The sequence below is a fragment of the Natrix helvetica genome (genome assembly GCF_964273705.1).
Source record: "Natrix helvetica genome assembly, chromosome: 1".
In the NCBI taxonomy this organism is placed as follows: Eukaryota; Metazoa; Chordata; class Lepidosauria; order Squamata; family Natricidae; genus Natrix; species Natrix helvetica.
In genome coordinates, this window is record NC_138548.1 from 136,238,334 (window position 1) to 136,257,120 (window position 18,787).

General features: G+C 37.9%; 1 protein-coding gene across 5 annotated transcripts in view; it reads left to right on the plus strand.

The window, feature by feature from the left end:
• Nucleotides 1-18,787, plus strand: part of KALRN (kalirin RhoGEF kinase) — a 563,540-nt gene that overhangs the window by 119,028 nt on the left and 425,725 nt on the right. The gene's annotated exons all lie outside the window — the stretch shown is intronic.

Below are 18,787 nucleotides of genomic sequence, written 5' to 3' on the forward strand. Positions count from 1 at the left end.
TTAATAATAAAGTGGTGTTGAAAGGTTATAAATAAAAAAATGGACACCAACTCTGATTTTTCTTGCCAAACTAGAGAGTACCGAGGTGAAGAAGGATAGTGTTGACTCCTGTGTGGGGGCTGGATCAATGGCTTTACAGAACATAACTTCCTATGTAGTGGGAACATGACTCCACAACAGAATAGGATGCAGGCTATCCAGGATCTGGCACTGCAAGTCATCTCACCATCACATGAGAAATGAAGTTGGTAACTGTGGACTGTATTGTTTATTCTGCTCTACCTTAATGCCAGAAGTTGAATATCTCTCTTTTTGCATCCCCAAAGCTGGTTACTGTGTCTCCCCTGTAAACAACAGGATCTGGCTAGTCTGATTGCTATACTTTTCATCATGCAACTGGGCAATGAGAAGCAATCACTCAGTTTTAAAATTGCTGCTCTGTATGTTAGTTCCACCCATGTATGGAGAGTCTCAATCATCCAGTTCATGATTGTCCCAAAGGTGCTTTTTCAAAAGGCAACTGGACTTTCTGGGTTTTTTTTTCCTTGAAAACATTTTGCTTCTCAGAACTGAAGAAACCTCTGGGATGAGAAGTGAAATGTTTTCTAGGAAAAAAAACTAAGAAACTCCAGTTGCCTTTTGGAAAATCACTTTTAGGACACCATGCATGCAGTTTCCAGCATATGCCTGCCTCTGTTGATCCATATCAATTTTGATATGAATGCCAAGTTTCTGGCCTCTGGGGGCAGAACCCATTCTCAAGACATTTCTATCTTCTAAGATAGAGGACGAGAAGGTCAATATCTCACATGGTTGGAGATTGCACAAAAATGAATTATTTTAAATATATAATGGATTTGTTTTGATGCTTAAGGCAGAGACCTGTGGACCTCATACAGATAATCACATATCTTTTGACATTCTAGCCTTCTCACTGTCTTAGAAGATATTGATATTCTAATCTTGCTTAATTTATTGCAAGATTCTTTTGTGGCTTTTTTTTTTGCCATTAACGAAAATGTTCCATTTAATTTTGGAGTCCTGTAGTTACCATTGGGGGTGAGGCTGGGTGGGAGGGTCACATGAGACATGTAGGTTCTGCACTGATAATCCCTGGCATACGTGGTGGTTCTCTAAACCATTTGGGAGTGATGCAGTGATGCACATAAATGAAAGGATAGGAACTGTAGTTTTACAGGCTTTTATGAAAGCCGTGTGTCAGGTGAGCACTGGAGTATTTGGGAAAATATTCATCAAATTGCTGGAATATGGTGGTGTCATTCTGACTAAGATTACAATCCCTCCTCCTTCGTGGTTCATAGTATGATTCTGGACAAAGCAGCTCATAATAATCAAAATAAAATCGCAATGTTGCTTATTGTATCTTGTCTTCCTATGTGGCGATGACAACAGAGAGCGTAAGATAGAAAGGCAACCAATGGAAGATGATGCCTTTGCACCCACGGGTAATATTCTACAAATAGAAGACAGTAATTTCATAGCAAAGTCTTTATCTGCTAACACCATAAAGTTGTTCTGCTAGAACATACCTGTATACCATTTATAGCGTTCTATCTATCTGTCTCTTTCTATCTTCCCCACCCGCCACATCTCCTATTTCTCTCTCTGTAAATAGAGTTTTTTTTCCCCCTTCCCCCTCTTTCTAACATCAAGCTGCATTCTTGCATGACAGCCAATATTGTAAGAAGCAACAAAGTAAGATATCAGGAAAGAAGGAAAAACACTCCTGGTTTAGGTGATTTATGATAGCATCTGTTGCAAGAGAATAAGGATGTCTGTGGTTATCCTGCTTGTCATCAGACTCAGGGAATTTTCCATTGACCGTACAAAGGCCTTATCTCTCATAATAACAATAGCAGTGTAATTAATCATTAATAGCTTTGGAGGAATCTTTTTTGTAAGCTGGGTGCCCTTTATGAAGAGTACTCAGCCTAGCTTGTACTATTTCAGTGCTTCTGTTTTTGTTCCAGACACTGGCTTGTGTGTTGGAAGAGCAATAAGACAGAGAAGAGGAGTTCAATTCAAGTTACAGAGCAGTCCAGGTTACTTAAGCAAGGGAGCCCATTCTCTCTCTGCATTCTTACAAGATACCACTATTTTTCTGAATTCAGTGCAGGCCATGTATGTGTAATGTGAAATTGCAGGCAAAGAACTATGCATTTTTGTAGAGGGACATCCAGTGGTGGGATTATTTTATTTACTGCCAGTTCTGTGGGTGTGGCTTGGTAGACATGGCTTGATGGGCATGGCAGGGGAAGGGTATTGTAAAATCTCCATTCCCTCCCACTCCAGGGGAAGGATACTGCAAAATCCCCATTTCCTCCCCATCAGCTGGGAGGCAGAGAATAGATGGGGATGGGGCCAGTCAGAGGTGGCATTTATCGGTTCTCCGAACTACTCAAAATTTCCACTACTGGTTCTCCAGAACTGGTCAGAACCTGCTGAATACGACTCTGGGTGCATCCTACTAAGTATGTTTAACACTATGGATCCAAAGCAGAAAGGTTGCTTTGGAATGAACCCCGAGAATGCACTGGAGCTGTTGAGGTCTCCTTTAAGGACAGCATGGACACTGTAGCGCCTTCTTATTGCAAATGTGTCATCCCTAGATTATACAACTACAGTACTCTGTGAACCAAGGAAATAGATCCAGCTTTTGAAAGGAAACAGTGTGACCTGCATGCACATTCCCCCTCTGAATACTCATTTCTGCTTTGGACCTGCAGCTAATTCCTACTGGGGTTAGCTGGGCTTACATTTACATAAGTCTTCGCAGGAGTGGTAAGCAACCTCAGGTGGCCCCAGACCTTTTTCTATGACTTCAAGAGCTTTTTCCAACTAAAATTACTCAAAATTACAAAGTTTCCTGTTTTGAGGTGAGACACACACAATGACTGGAATGCAGCCCAAAAAGGACATTAATTTTTTTTCTTTAGAAAAGCAAAGAAACACCCTACTCCAGGAAAGAAAGAAGAGCTGAAAATCCTGCCGCATGAAGAATTTCGCAGCATTGTATGCAATCTGCTGCATTCAGAGCGCATAGAGAATCACAGCAATAGCTTTTCCTCTGAAGCAGCAGAGGGCCTTGTGGGAGCTTCTAAACTTCTTTTTTTTAATAAGGCCTCCAGAACAACTTCTGACCAAAGACCTGACTACGTTGACACTTGGCTTACTTAATTCCAGATTCAATGTCTACAGCCTGTTGTACAGTACTTGGAAGCCTGTTCAGAAACCACATTTGGTCTAAAGTGCAGCAATGTGAATATTAGTGCCAACGCCATTTGCAGTCACATGATATTATAACAGTCTGACAAGAGCTACACTTGATGTTGTTTCTTTCTGGGCATACTTCAGAATGGGGAAATGACTTGAAAGCTCTAATGGACTTAGCTGCAGAATGCCTTAAAGGACCATCTCCTTCTGTGGCGTCCTGTTTGCTCCTTGAGTCTTGATGCAGAGTGTTAGATACTTGTCTAACTACAGTGGTTTCCACCAAGGTCCTCTGTTCCGGCAGGAACAGAGGTTTAATCTTATTGGTCGAAGGGCCTGACAGCTCCCTATAAAAGGGCTGCTGTCAGACTCAACCTTCGCTGGATTGTTCTCACTTGTTGTACTTAATAAAGAGCTGTTGTTACCGTTAAGCCTGTATGTGTCTATCCATTAGCCAATCTAACACAGGATTTTCTCAATGGTAAAAAGACCTTTAGCAATAGTACTTAGACTTATATACCGCTTCACAGTGCTTTTACAGCCCTCTCTGTCCTCATTTTACTCACCTCGAAAGGATGGAAGGCTGAGTCACCCTTGAGCCAGTGAGATTTGAATTGCTTAACTGCAGCTGGCAGCCAGCAGAAGGAGCCTGCAGTACTGCACTCTAACCACTGCACCACCACGGCTCTTTAGCTAGAATAGGAAAAAGGGCTTTTTTGGTAGTTGCACATGAACTTTGGAACTTCCTTCCTGAACAAAGTGTGAAAATACCTTATCTGACAGTGGTGCTTTTGAGCATAGTTTAAGGACATTAAATGCTTCATAAAATAACATTTCTCCCATAAGCAACATATGTTTTAGAAAATGGTATCTCATGTCTTTGACTGCTTATTTTTTTATTAGCTATTCTTTTATCTTTATTTTTTTTCCTTTTAAATATTTTACCAATTATAAAAGACACATGCATTAGAAAGGACTTTTTTATGAATGAAAGCGAATATAGGTGTGTCCCAGGATAATGTTGCAAGATTCAATGGGGGTGGATCACCGGGATCAGAGGTTTTGTCTTCCAAGCTTTTGGACTTGTGCATAACATATGAAAATGCTACAAATGAACTGTATGCCTTTCTGCTGCATTTAGGCAGGAGGCATGCAAACACTCTGCTATATGTATAATATATACACTTAATTTATGACCTTAAACCTGAATGTAGTTTAAAACATAGAGAACAATCTCTCCCTTTAAAATCCACCTCCACAAACCCCCAGCCATGTTTGTGGCATGATGGTTCCTTTTTTGTTCCTTGTTTTTGCTTGAAGGGGAAAAGTTCATCTGGATGAACAATCTGGTTTAATGTGTGATCTCCAACATCTCTCTCTCTCTTTTGCTCTCTCTGTGGAAAATTACACATAAGATTATGAACTTTTTCTTTTGTAGCTAGGGTTTAAATTTGTACCTAGGGTAAATTTAAATTACAAGAATCAGAAATACAAGTGGAAATGAATTTACATCAGATATTCATAAGGGACTCCAATAACTAAACCTGGACAGGTAAAGCCTTCCACTACTTTATTTTGTTCCTTTATGTGTTCATGCAACATGTTATTTGAGCCGCGGTGGCGCAGTGTTTAGAGTGCAGTACTGTAGGCTTCTCTGCTAATCACTGGCTGCCAGCAGTTTGGCAGATCGAATCTCACCAGGCTCAAGGTTGACTCAGCCTTCCATCCTTCCAAGGTTGGTAAACTGAGGACCCAGATTGTTGGGGGCAATAGGCTGACTCTGTAAACCTCTTAGAGAAGGCTGTAAAGCACTGTGAAGCGGTATGTAAGTCTAAGTGCTATTGCTATTGCTATTAACAGAACATCTGGATAGAGTATTCTGCCATTTTATGTAGGCAATTGTGAAGTTGGCTGTGTTCATGTATTCACTAGGAAAGAGATAGCTCTGACTGATGGTTAGCAGAGGTGAGTCTCCTCCAGCAGGCTATCACTCTATTCAAGTACCATTTTCAGTCATAATATTTTAACCATGCTTTGATGAATAAAGTAAAATTCGCTGGATTCATTTATTGAACTAAGTGAAAGTGTGGAAACCACAGTGGTTGGTCATACAACATATTAAACCAAAACAAATCACTTCATGGCTTAATGTGAAGCTTGAAATAAGCCTGTCTCTTTTAGCTTAAGAAACTGCTTTGCTTGTTTATATAAGGTAAATAATTGCTTTAGTGAAATCACAGAGCAATCAGATATGGATGATCAAATTCTAGACTATCATTGAATAAAAAAATAATGTTTTTTGAGATGCTACATTGTTGGATATAGCAGCAGGTCCAGGATGGAACCTGGTCTATACTACAAGAAAATTGATTTAATACAAATAGAAACAAGATATTATTATCATGGATCATTATTATTATTTCATACTTTATATACAAATTATAACTAGATATAATAGATCTTGTCTATAAAAATCCAGACTACTACTAGATGTCAACAAATGGCTCTCAATACTTTTCCGCTGCCATCTAATGATCATCTGAAATTTTGCAGAAAGTTTACAGAAATTTTGCAGAAATTTAGCTAAGAAAAACTTATGAATAAGTTAAAGTGACTGAGTTTGCATACTACACTAGTTTAAGCTTCACATTGTGTTCAGTGTGGTTATTTTATAGTTCAGTAAACGGAGTGAATCTATTCACTTAGCTTAATTGATTTAGCGACAGATTAACTTGTTCCCCAAACCAAGCCATTGGGACTTTTTTGCTAAAATGTAATGTGGCTTCTTTGGTCTTGAGTAGTATATGAATGTAGTTATGACAGTGTATAAACCATACCACTGGGAGTTATTCAGTACACCATAGCTAAGCAAATTATGCTAACATTAGTTAATATTTGTCTGTGCAGTTTCCATGTCATCTGGTTGTATCTTATTAACAAGGAAACTACAAGATTTGACTTTAACTTGCTTATTTTTGTATATTTCCCATATTTCTCTCTGCTTCCCTTTTGACCCCATCTGTGATCAGTGAACAAACAGCTGTAATTGAATGGTACTACTTAAAATATCTTTATCTTCCCCTGGCAGAACATGACAGGTGTGCTGATGCTTGACTTTTTTGTTTTCTGCAGCTTTCTCTTCTATAGGGTTTTCACCTCTAAACAGGCTATGATCTGGGATGACTTGGGATGGACTGAAATTGTCTTATCGATGTGTGCAAGCAAACTGAAGGTTTCTGTTGTCTTTTACCCTTTTGATGAATCTGGCAATATTTGCACAAAAAATTGGCCTATGGTTAATTTGTCACAGATAATGTAATTGATCCAATTTTCTCGGGTTACACACTATATCAAGCCAAAACCTAGCTACAGTAGTTACGATTGCACAATCCCTTTGGTTACAATGGCACTTGGCAAGCTAGGGGTTCCGTATACCTTTCAAATACAGACTCCCTGCCTCCCCACCGATAAATCTAATTAATAAAATTATAAAACTCCAGATTCCAATTTAGCTGACTATTGGTCAGCGCTCTAATATAAATAAATGTTGGCAGTCCATTTTTTTAATCAACCCGTAAAGAGAAATGGACTTTTAAAGAGGTGAAAGATCAGATCTGAATATGTCGAAGAAAAATGTGAATTGCCCAAAACTTTCAAGCATGATTGACAACAAAGAGCAAGCTGCTAAAAATAGAAGGAAAGATGTTGTGGTTCATTTAACAAATAAATAGTTGTCTTAGTAGATTGCAACGTGCATCTCAAAATCTGTTTGCACAATACAAATGCTATAATAGCAACCTTGGCATGGTATTAAAACGAGAAACACACACCCTTTAATTGGTGTAATCGGGAATTAGATAGGGTAGAATCAGTGGCATTGTGCTTCATATGACATCATATGAACATTTATAAGTGATTGATTTATATGACATTTGAGTTGAGTGCCTCCCAGCTTATAAATAGGAGAAAAGAAAATGCAGCTATTCGCCTAAGCAGAGAGCACAACCACTTGCTTCCACAATTTCTAAAAGATGTCTAGCCTTTGATAAGTGCTTGAGTCTACTTGTCCTCTTTAATTCAGCAGGGTCCTTTAAATCTCCCGTTATCTATAGGTTGCTCTGGAAAGGGGACAGAGCTGAGAATGATAACAACCTGATAATGCTGTCTCTCCCACTAGAGAAATTATATCTCTTTGTTGGAGTTTGGAAGAGAAATGCACATTAACTGTGGCAGAAGCAAGCTACAGATAACTACTGATTGTGGTTGCGTCCATTAGCCAAAAAATTGTTAGCAGGCTTGGCATAAATCCTTGGGGCTTTTGTTTACACTTTGATCTGTCAAGGGTTTGATTGCTACAACTTTTAGGGATAGGTGGTGGTTTTCACATGTCTGGAAGGATTTCAAATTATTACAGATATTACTGTAACTGCCTTTATCCTCAGAGTATTTGTATGAGTAGGCACCACCCTGCTTACAAACACTCTCTGATAATTCCAAAGTCACAAGAGTCCCATTGATGTTATGCTTAACACCTCTTGAGTGGCAGGTTTACCTTCTGAGATGTACCAGAAATGATGTTCAAGGATAACAAGAGAAATTTCTTCTGGGACCACACAGTATATCAGTCTGGTTCAAACTTTGGGCTTAACGATGACTTATTAAATAATTCAGTATGCTCACACAACATGCATAGCCATAAAATGTGTTTCCCAAACTACAGTGACTGCAGTCAGCAGCTAGCAACTACATATTGATTTTAGATCCCTGTGTGAACCCAGGGGCCTTTTTTGTTTTGTGATTTTACTGGCATGTCCTTCCTAGCATGAATGGCATACATGTCTCTGAAGAGTGAATCGAAGGGACAAACAAGTGACAGGTGTGTTGTGATTTCACAATGTAAACTCCCTTCCTCCTGACATATCAGTATAGTATTTGATGTCACATTGCAACTATCCAAAAGCAAAGCCTCTGTTGTAACATCATGACTCATGTCATCATCATAGTTGGGAATAGATGTCTATGGTAATCAAATAATTGATATTATCATATTTAAGTTAGATGCCCAGTTTCTCCAATGCCAAGAAGATTTTCAAATGAAAAGTGTGGCCTTTACTACAAAATGCTGCATATTTCTGATTTAGAAGAAATCAGGGAAAAAAAGAATGACTGGTAAATTTAGACTGGGGAAGAGGCAACAAAAAAAACCCTCTATTTAGGTTAATTGTAAATGCTGATTGGATATTAGGTGATTCATACACCAGTTGCTACTACCCACACTGCAATGGAATAAGCAATCTTTTTTTGTGTACAAGGATATCCTGACAATATTTTTTCATCCCTTACTATAATCCTCCAATTGATGAACTGAAGCTCCAATCACTAATTGCTTATCAAAAAATGTATAATGTGCATTTGTAGCATAATTCCAATGAGATTTATGTTTCATTTTATCAGAAATCCCCTCAATGTATGTCACACACAGTATTTACTGGCTGGATAAGCCTTTGTAATTAATTTTGTGCGTTCTAGATAGCAAGGGGTTAGAGTGATTTACATTTTGAGAAAACCTTTTTCCTACGATACCATGGATTTAAATATTTCAAATGGAATTAAATACAAGTATTGCTAAATCCCTTTACATTGTGAAACACGTTCGGTCAGAAAGTCTGAGTGAATATCCAAGAAGGTCATTAAAGGCATGTATTCTTAAAGCAAGTGCTGTAAGAAATTTTAATACCCTTATTTCTGGAGCAACAAATGAGATATAAATAACAAGACAGAGACATGTTGAGTGAAATGCTGACTCTTTCAACCCATTGAGGGTTAGCATTTAATTAATAGATCCAGAATTTTAGTCTTTATGTCTGTACTTTCAATAAGGGCATGGAAGCCTAAAATAACACATTCAATTTGCCATCTCAGGTTGTCAAATGTGATATCTTTCATGGTTTGTTTCGGTAAGATTTAATAACATAGTGATATATATATAGAGAGAGATTTACATATTTTTTCCCCCTCATCAGGAGCTTTCTCTAATGTAGAATAAATGATTCTGGCTTTTCATAACAAGAGGAAAAAACTCACACATTTTTCCATGCAAAATTGGAATGTTATATTTGTAGTGTAGTTCTTTTGCATGAGCTATTGCGTAGTTAAATACGGTTGAAGTACTATAATTTCTAACCAAAGTAGACATTAGAATTAATTTTCAATTAAGTCAATTGAGATATGATCCTAAAGTTAAGCATAAATTTTATGAATAAATAGGTCTCCCTAGAATTCAATGCAACTGCAATATTTATGGATAAAATGAAGTATTTTTTTACCTCTGTGAATCAATAAAACTATTTTGTACAGTTTAATAAATCCAGCCCTCTAATTAATATCAGATTGAGTGAAAATGACCCAAACTATATTTACATGTGTTCATTTTGGGACAATGTTCCTCACACACAAAAAGTGGGCAATAGTTTGTTGATAGGAACCTAACCAAAAATCAAAACCAAATATTTCAAACAACTTCCTATAACAGATGTCTGTCAGATATGTTAAGCTTCAGCATATATCTGGAATAATGTAATTAGGGACGGAGAGCTTGATAAGCTATGGTTTGTTTAACCATGGCTTGTAAATAACCCACAGTTGAATTAGTTGCATGCTAGGCTAAATAATTAATTATGACTTGGAAACTTACAAAGTATGTCTCAGTTCCATTTTTGAGGTTCTACCTGGATTTTACCAAAATTTGGCAGTAAATTAACAATTGTTGCTGCCTACTTTTTTGTACACTAAGAGGCTTAAGTCTGTCAGGTTTTTTTCAACCCTCCCCACTCCCTCAAATGAGAAAAGAAATACAACAGAATTTGTTAGGATTGTACCCACAATTGAATGAATTAACTCAGGAGTTTGTGTTGGCCAGTACACTGAAACCTAAATGAGAGTAACAGGTTTTGTCCCTGTTCAGTGACAGAATAACAAAATAACAGAGTTGGAAGGCACCTTAGAGGTCTTCGAAACCAACCCCCTGCTCAAGCAGGAAACTCTACACCATTTCAGACAAATGGTAGTCCAGCGGATTATATTTTAGAAACTTTCCAGTTATTCTTCCGTGCAGTGCAAGATTGCAAGAGCTGTAATGAATGTTATGATCAGTGTCAAAAAATCTAAATACCAGTATGTAGCATATGGGCATATCCAAGACAAGGAAGTGATTAAATGTCAATAGAACGAGATTAACAAGTTAATATTTTACTATATAGAAAACAATCGTTTCCTTCTTTGTTTACATTAAAAATGATGATTCAGTGGCAAAGTTAGCAAAGGTCCTAAAGTTTTGGGAAGGCCATGGTTGTGTAGTTTTGCATAGACCAACTTTGATTACTTGGGTGATGCTGATAAGGATTTCTATTGCCTCTGCATCACTTAGCATATGTTTAAAATTATCTCTCCATTTCAGCAGTTTTAATAATTGGGAAGAGCAATATTTAATTACTCTATAGAGGGAAAAGGATTTTCTATGCATTTCTCATTGAAATCTTACATTATAATTTATACAGTCGTGCAAAGAGTATAAACAGAGGTCAAGGACCACGTAAGAAAAAGAATGGCTGGAAACTATTTTATATAAGTCTTCACTTGTTGAACATCTTATCCAAATTCTGTTTGAGAAAGGATGGATGGTATGGCTTAGCCTTGTTCAGGGTTCAGTATGACTCTTGTGTCATGTCTGAGTCGAGGAATTTCTACCATTATGAATAGCTTCTCAAAAGAATAGAAAGTGATTCTAAGCAGATATGTATGTGTGCAGAAACATGGCAGGCAGGCTGAATCTGTGCTTTACCAGAATGCTGCTGGAAAGTGTGTTATGCATGAGCCTAGCCAATGAATTTGAACAGGGCCCCATTCTTCCAATCAGTATCTCCAGCAAGATTCATCCATTTTTCCCCTTGCTGTATTTGTGCACAGAAACCGTGTGTTCAAAGGGACATCCAAATTATGTAAAAGTTCTGTATAAGGTAGTACATCCCTATCCAGAACAAGAGATGGAAAGTACCCAACTCCAACTCAGTCATGTTTGAGTTCGGTTGAAACCTGTTACTCCCCATCCAAACCTGCACAACCTTCAGACAATGAATAGTTATAATAAAAAGACATTATATTATTATATCTATTGGCTCAGTGGCTAAGATGATGAGCTTGTTGATCAGAAAGGTCAGCAGTTTGGCGGTTCAAATCCCTAGACCGTGTAACGGAGTGAGCTCCCGTTACTTGCCCCAGCTTCTGCCAACCTAGCAATTTGAAAGCATGTAAAAATGCAAGTAGGAAAATAGGAACCACCTTTGGTGGGAAGGTAACAGCGTTCTGTGCACCTTCGGCATTTAGTCATGCCGGCCACATGACCATGGAGATGTCTTTGGACAGCACTGGCTCTTCGGCTTTGAAGCGGAGATAAGTTCGCCCCCCTGGAGTTGGGAATGACTAGCACATATGTGCGAGGAGAACTTTTACACACACATACACACACACACACACAAACACACACATATTTTATATACATACACACACTCTATACTTATATTACACAATTTATATAGGTTACCCCCAATGAGTGAAAAGCTGATATTGTATAAAATGCCACAGAAATCTATAGAATGTGTGTCATTTGTAGGCAAAGTATGAAATGTCCCATTTTTGGCATTCTATAGATTTTCTAGACATTCTATAAAATGCCTAATGTTACACATTGACAGTAACATATATGCTACAGATATTATTCATATACGCACATACGGGTCAATTATCTGTGCTATATATCTTGTTAATATCCATTTTCCTGGAGTACAGAACAATGTTCCTTATTGGATTTGCTGCTATGAGGCAATTTTACCTAGCATATTACAAAAGCACTATTTTCAACTCAAATGTTCACCTGAGTTTTTACATCTGAAATCCAGTAGCTATATTATATCTCTGAATCAGGACTGTTTTAAGGTGTGATAGTTGGAAATCACTTATTTCTCTTTCTACCACAATTATACTATAGCCTACAACCAGTAGAAAAAAATAGGAATTTTCACTTGGGAATGACACATTACCCCAGGGAGGCTAATAAAAGCTTAAGCCATGTATCCTATTATCATATAAACCATTAAGCAACCTTCACTAATTCAATAGAACAAAATAGTGTCAAATGATGGTCTATCTCTTTTGAAGTAGATACCTTTTGTTCCCAGAGTGAAACCCTTTAAAGGATATCTTCCCCCACTGGAAGCATATTCATGTCATTTTAATTAGTAAACTGTTTTTACACATGGCCTATATTACCAGTTTAGGAACAAAATACTGCATTTTTCTTCATTTTAAAATTTTGAGCTCAGTGAAAATGGTATTTCTCTTCTGGGATATTTATCCCATATTATTAACAGCAGATCCAGAGTGGTGTTATTAATGACTTGGTGTAGGAAATAGTGCAATATCTCAATTGACCTTGTAAGGACTATTGGCTTGCCAAAATATTTCTCTACCACAGAGTTCTGATTATTATCATTTTGTATATGACGATCCATCACTGATTTAATAATCTTCTCAACATGAATACGAAAAGTGCAGCTGAAATGGGGGATGTGGGGGGAGCTCATGTCCAAATCTTCAGGCTGGATAATGTTCAGTGAGTGATCATCAGAAAACTCAGAAGCTGGAGCTTAATAGAGTCATTTGGATCTCCTTAATTCTGAGATAAAACTTGGATGAAGTACAAAGTGATATAAGTCACCTGCGACCTCCGTAAAATGATGTCCAGGAAGCAGCCAATATAGAGTTGGCATGGGGCCACTAGAAATGGATAGCATTGGGACAGAATTGTGAAGAAATGTGATAATTTATCACCTAGAATAGCTAGCTAGCTAGCTATCATTTAATTTCCTTGCTCCCATTGCAGAAGAAGTTCTACAACTATGCAGAAAGTGCTTTAGACAGTGGCTGTGCAACTTTCCAAAATGTCTTGGATGTTGTGCTGGTATGAATCCAGCACTTCTGTCTTCTGCTTCCATCTGGTGCTGGTGCTTTTAGGATTAAACTAATTAAAATAGTTCTTAAAGCTTCAGTATCTTTCTTAGGCTGCATAAAAACCTGAAAAAAGATGTGGCTGATTTAATTAATGGAAAAGAAGGGCTATATTTGGGTCCAAAGTAGTTCTTCCAAATCCTTTTTAATATGTACTACCTGAGTGAAGGAGATAATCATTTCAGTTTGTACTTCTGAGAGTATGAACATTCCAATATGTTCTCTAGGTATATAACTCTCTCTCACACACACAAATATATAGTCTATGACATATATATGTGATACCTACTGCTCCAGGCATATCTGGAATGCAATTTTTCCCCAAGATTCCAGTAATTTTTGATGTATCTATTAATATTTTTGGAGACGTTTTACAAGAATCCTCCATTCATTCGTGCTGAGCATTTTACAGGGGAGACAGCATCAACATAAAGCAATTGTTCACCATCTGTTGAATTCTGCTGGAATGATTAGCTCTTCCCGCTATCTTTTTTCTTTCAGCCCATAAAAATTGACAGCAGCAAATGAAGCTGTTAAAATTACAGCTCTAAATTAATAAAGCATATTCGAGCCGTACCCTGCTAAAAATTAACGTTGCCCGCAATATACTTCTATACTATTTTGGATTCTGACATACTCTGGGTTGGGCTGGGAGAAGAGTTTTTCACTGATGAGAGACAAGGGAAAAGGTAACAGAAAGATTGCAGTTAAATTGAACTACCAAGTGGCCTGCACAGGATGACCTGATGACTGTAGGAGGGAAGCTGTAAAAGTCAAAGGAATGTGAGTGGCAAAAGGGGCCCATCACTAGTAGCTTCCCTGAGTAATTTGAGAACCAAAGTCTTCAACAAAATCCGTTGGACATAAAAAAGTTGTATTAAGTACTGAGGTCAGAAAGGATCACATCACTTACAAATTATATGTTGGCAGACTTCTCCTTGGGTCAGAAAGAGGCAGCGGGGAAGTTTTCTTCAAGAGTTTTCACTCCCAAAAACTGTGGGATTAGGTCAAAGTTTGGGTAGGGCCTATTAGAGATGTCAATTGCTTTAATAGACTCTAATAGATGTGCAGCAAAGTGCTATGCCCTCTGCCGTCACCGTACAATGCCAGAAAAAGACTCCTGTACTTGGAAGAAATTGAAGGGAAGGGCAATTTTCATATCTGAAAATGATCTTTTTGCCCCGAAGCACAGCACAGCTCTAAATCTACCATTGGCCACAAGGAAGTAGCTGTTTTGAATGGGAACTGAGAGACGATAGCCACAGTTCTTCTCTCCCCATTGCTTTTCGCCTCTACTTCCCTGCTGCTTCAGAAGATGAATTGGCATATGGATCTCATAGCATCTTCTTATAACGGAAACTTGGATTACGTATATTCCAAAACTCTCTTTTAGATTGAGAATCTCAGAAGTTTAAAAATAGCTTTTCTGTGTGCTTGGTCATGCCATGAATTTGAAGAGACTGTAACATGATCGGGATCTTGACAGGAAGGAAATACAGCAGAACTTTAATTGCATAGTTCTTACAGTGACAGGGTATCGTACACCCACATCGATGTGTAGTGTGACATCTCTTGATGAGATCCATGCTGATTTTCATCAAAATTGTTTTCCATTTTTGGTGATACGTTGCTATGTTCCACTAAGATGAGAAAAGCAAGGTTTATAATTTCAGTCCCATGCCTGTCAGACTGAGATATGAGGTTTATCAGATGGTGTTAGAATGTGTTCTTGCCTTGCTATCATTAACCTAAATCCCTGTCAAACTAGCATTGATAGTTACCAATTATATTTGCCAGAGGGTATTGCGGACTGAGTGCTCAAGGCTGGCATTGACTACAAGACTTAATCCACATCATGGTTATTTCTTGTCAACACGGCACTATCTGTATAAGCTATAAATCTGTATTTTGGTACACAGGGGAAGGGATGAATCACATAAGTACAATATAAGGGCCTTCCACTATAGCAAAGAAATCAAGTTACTTTCAAAGAACAGTCCCAAAGAGACATTTCAAGAGACAACTGATTTCAAGAGACAACTGATTTCAAGAGACAACTGGGCTTTCTTGTTTTTCTTTGAAGATGTTTCACTTCTCATCCAAGAAGAGCTGAAGAAACTTTTTGTATGAGCAGCGAAACATCTTCAAAGAAAAACCAGAAAGTCCGGTTGCCTCTTGAAAAAGCACCTTTGGAACAACTATGACTGGATGACTGAGAATCACCCTAGACTTTCAAAGAACAGGTTATTAACAGATAAAAGTTCTCCAATAAATTAAATATTGTAAAACCTTGATTCTCCAGATCTGCATCCAGCAAAATTCAGAAGCAAGAGACAGTATTTTCCTTCACACTTCAGCTCCAAATAACAAAGTCCATTGTTTCCAAAGCAATCTGAGCAATTGACACAATTAATATAATTCGTGTCAATTTACATGATTTGTGTAATTATGCAAATTACTATTTTATGTCAATATTTCATTTGCATGATTACACAATTATGTAAAACATCAGTTATGTAATTATACAAAGGACGTCAATTGGATAAATTTGGATTTAACAGACATTTGGATTTTAATGGACACCTGCCCTCCCCCCAAAAATGGTCCATTAAGTTGAAGTTTTATTATAAAGTAGGATGAAAGAGCTGCACACCATTTATTGAATTGGATTACTTTACTTACTACTTTTCTTTTTAAAATTTATATTAGAATTTTAAAATAACAATAAATATATAAAGGATCAAGGAAAAGAAAGAAAAAGAAAAAGAAAAGAAGAAAAAATAGATACTATACTTGATCTTAGCCAAAAGACAGAGTGTTGTAATATTCTGCCCACAGTAGCTCTAAAGGACGGATGTGAAAAATTCTCATAAAAGCTGAGAATCTGTTTCTGTGGACAAGGGGCCATTGAAACCACACCTCATATCCTTCTATATTGCACCCTCTGTAAGGATTCTCAGATTTATTTTACAGCATGTTACCTGACAAAATATCCCAGAAATTCCAATGTCTTTCATGTACAACTACTACAATTGGGTCAATATGGTACAGTTTCTTTGAACATAACTAAGTTTTGCTATGTTGTCTGTGAAATTAGGCAGACCCTGGTTACCCATTGATGATTTCCCCATTAATTGTAATATATTACTACTGGTATGCTCGGTTTGGTTCTGTTCTATTTTATTCAGTGTTTATCCTGATCTCTGACTTATTCGCATTTGATGCTTTCAAACTGCTAGATGGGCAGGGGCAAGGGCGGGAGCTCATTCTGTCACATGATGCTCAGGTGTTGAACCTGAGCTGTTGACTTGCCACCAAGCTTGGCATCTTAATCACTGAGCCACTGTGCCACCTAAGAAAAACATTCTCTACATTTTGTGTGTGTGGGGAATTTCACCAGCAAAAAATAATTTGCTTTAGAAATTCTTTTCAGAGGAGCAGAACGTTTCAGTGAAACTCTTATGAACTGTATGATACTTTACAAAGTATGTGATTGTCTTATTTTTCATAGTGTTATATATCTCCAGTGAAGCCTAGAAGACTCCTTTTGCTGCCTGTGTTCTCATTAAATGCCAAAGGTACTTTTGTTAAGGAGGAATTCCTCCCAGGAGCCTTTTGGCAACAACAGTGCCACTGTACCTACTTGCAGAGTAGAGAAGTAAAGAGGTGGCCTTGAAGAAAATACGTGGCAACTCTTGGGGAAATAGGAGGGTGTGAGAAAGAAACTCAGGATTGCCTTGTCCTAATTCTCTTTGGTATAAATGGGGTGGGGGTGGGGAGGAGGAGAAATGCTGTGAGGATGTCATGATTAATGTTTGCAACTTCAAAGTTCACCAGGTCAGAAAACAAATACCATAAGAAATATTTGGATTTGGTTTATTGATATTGGCTACAATGACAGGAATTATGTTGCCAAGGAGAGTTCTGTCTGAGCACTCACTCAGAGTATGTTTGATTGCTTTACTGAACTAAACATTTTTCTTTTTATACTCATTTGAAAAGCAAGAAAAGGATACATGCACTAGGATTTCAAATTTGAATAGTGGTTACAAATTGGGTCAAGTATGCATATGTTTTGAAATTAAACATTTATTTATCCAGAATAGGGGAAGGCTACTGAATGAGAATTGGGACATCCGGACAATCATTGTGTGGTTCAAAGAGATAAATGAAATCTCACTTTGCAACCCTTTAGGGGCTACTGGTATAGTATCTGCATTGATACGCTAATCTTACCACTACTATTTCAGGCTTAGGTAATTGGAAAACCTTTAAGAGAGTAATATCCAGAAGTTATCTAACTGTACACAGGTTAGGTGTGTACCAGTGGTGAAATTCAATTTTTTTTACTACCGGGTCTGTGGGCATTTATTTATTTATTTATTTATTTATTTATTTATTTCGATTTATCAGTCGCCCCCTCTCCGCAAAGGGACTCGGGGCGACGTACAATTAAATCAAAATACAAGTGTGGCATGGAGGAGGTGACATCAATATTAACAATCAAATACAAATGGAAGCCACTAAGTTCAAATAAATAACAATCAATTAAAACAATTAAAACAGTTAAAAACCCCAAGATTTACGTATAAAATATTAAAATATTAAAATTGCCAGGGAGGTTAGAAAGTTCTAGTTAAGCCAGGCCGGCTAGTTGGAACAGGTGGGCATGGCTTGGTGGGTGTAGCAGGGGAAGGATACTGCAAAATCCCCATTCCCTCCCCACTCCTGAGGGAAGGATATTGCAAAATCTCCATTCCCACCCCACCCTGGGTCCAGCCAGAAGAGGTATTTGCCAGTTCTCCGAACTACTCAAAATTTCTGCTACCGGTTCTCCAGAACCTGCTGAATTTTACCCCTGGTGTGTACCTTCTTTTCTAGATTTTTTTAATGGGAAACCTGCAAAGTGAATACAGTCCTTAGAAGTGCTGTGGTGGTGCAGTGGTTAGAATGCAGTATTGCAGGCTGCCTCTGCCCACTGCCAGGAGTTCGATCCTGATGGAGATCAAGGTTGACTCAGCCTCCCATCCTTCCGAGGTCAGTAAAATGAGGACCCAGATCGTTGGGGGCAATATGCTGACTCTGTAAACCTCTAGAGAGGGCTGTAAAGCACCGTGAAGGGGTATAGAAGTCTAAGTGGTATGGCTATTGCCGCAAAGACCATCTTGGTAGTTTATTGCAGGCACTTTACCTGCTACCATGCAATCATCCTTACTCCAGAACCATCTTTCCTACCTCTCCTCATAGCACCATTTTTGTGTTTGTGTGTTTGTGTGTGTGTGTGTGTGTGTGTGTGTGTTTATAGTTCCTATTATTTTAAAATATTTTTATTGTAGCCATTTCTGAATCATAAGCAGCCAATTGATTGAGACTGGTGGCTGTGGAAATTGAATAAATAAATAACAAATGCATAGGGAATTGCAGGACAAGGTACTGTGTGATGTGAACCTTTCCCGCAATTCGTCTTTCTCCTTTCTGAAATGATTGCTTGCCG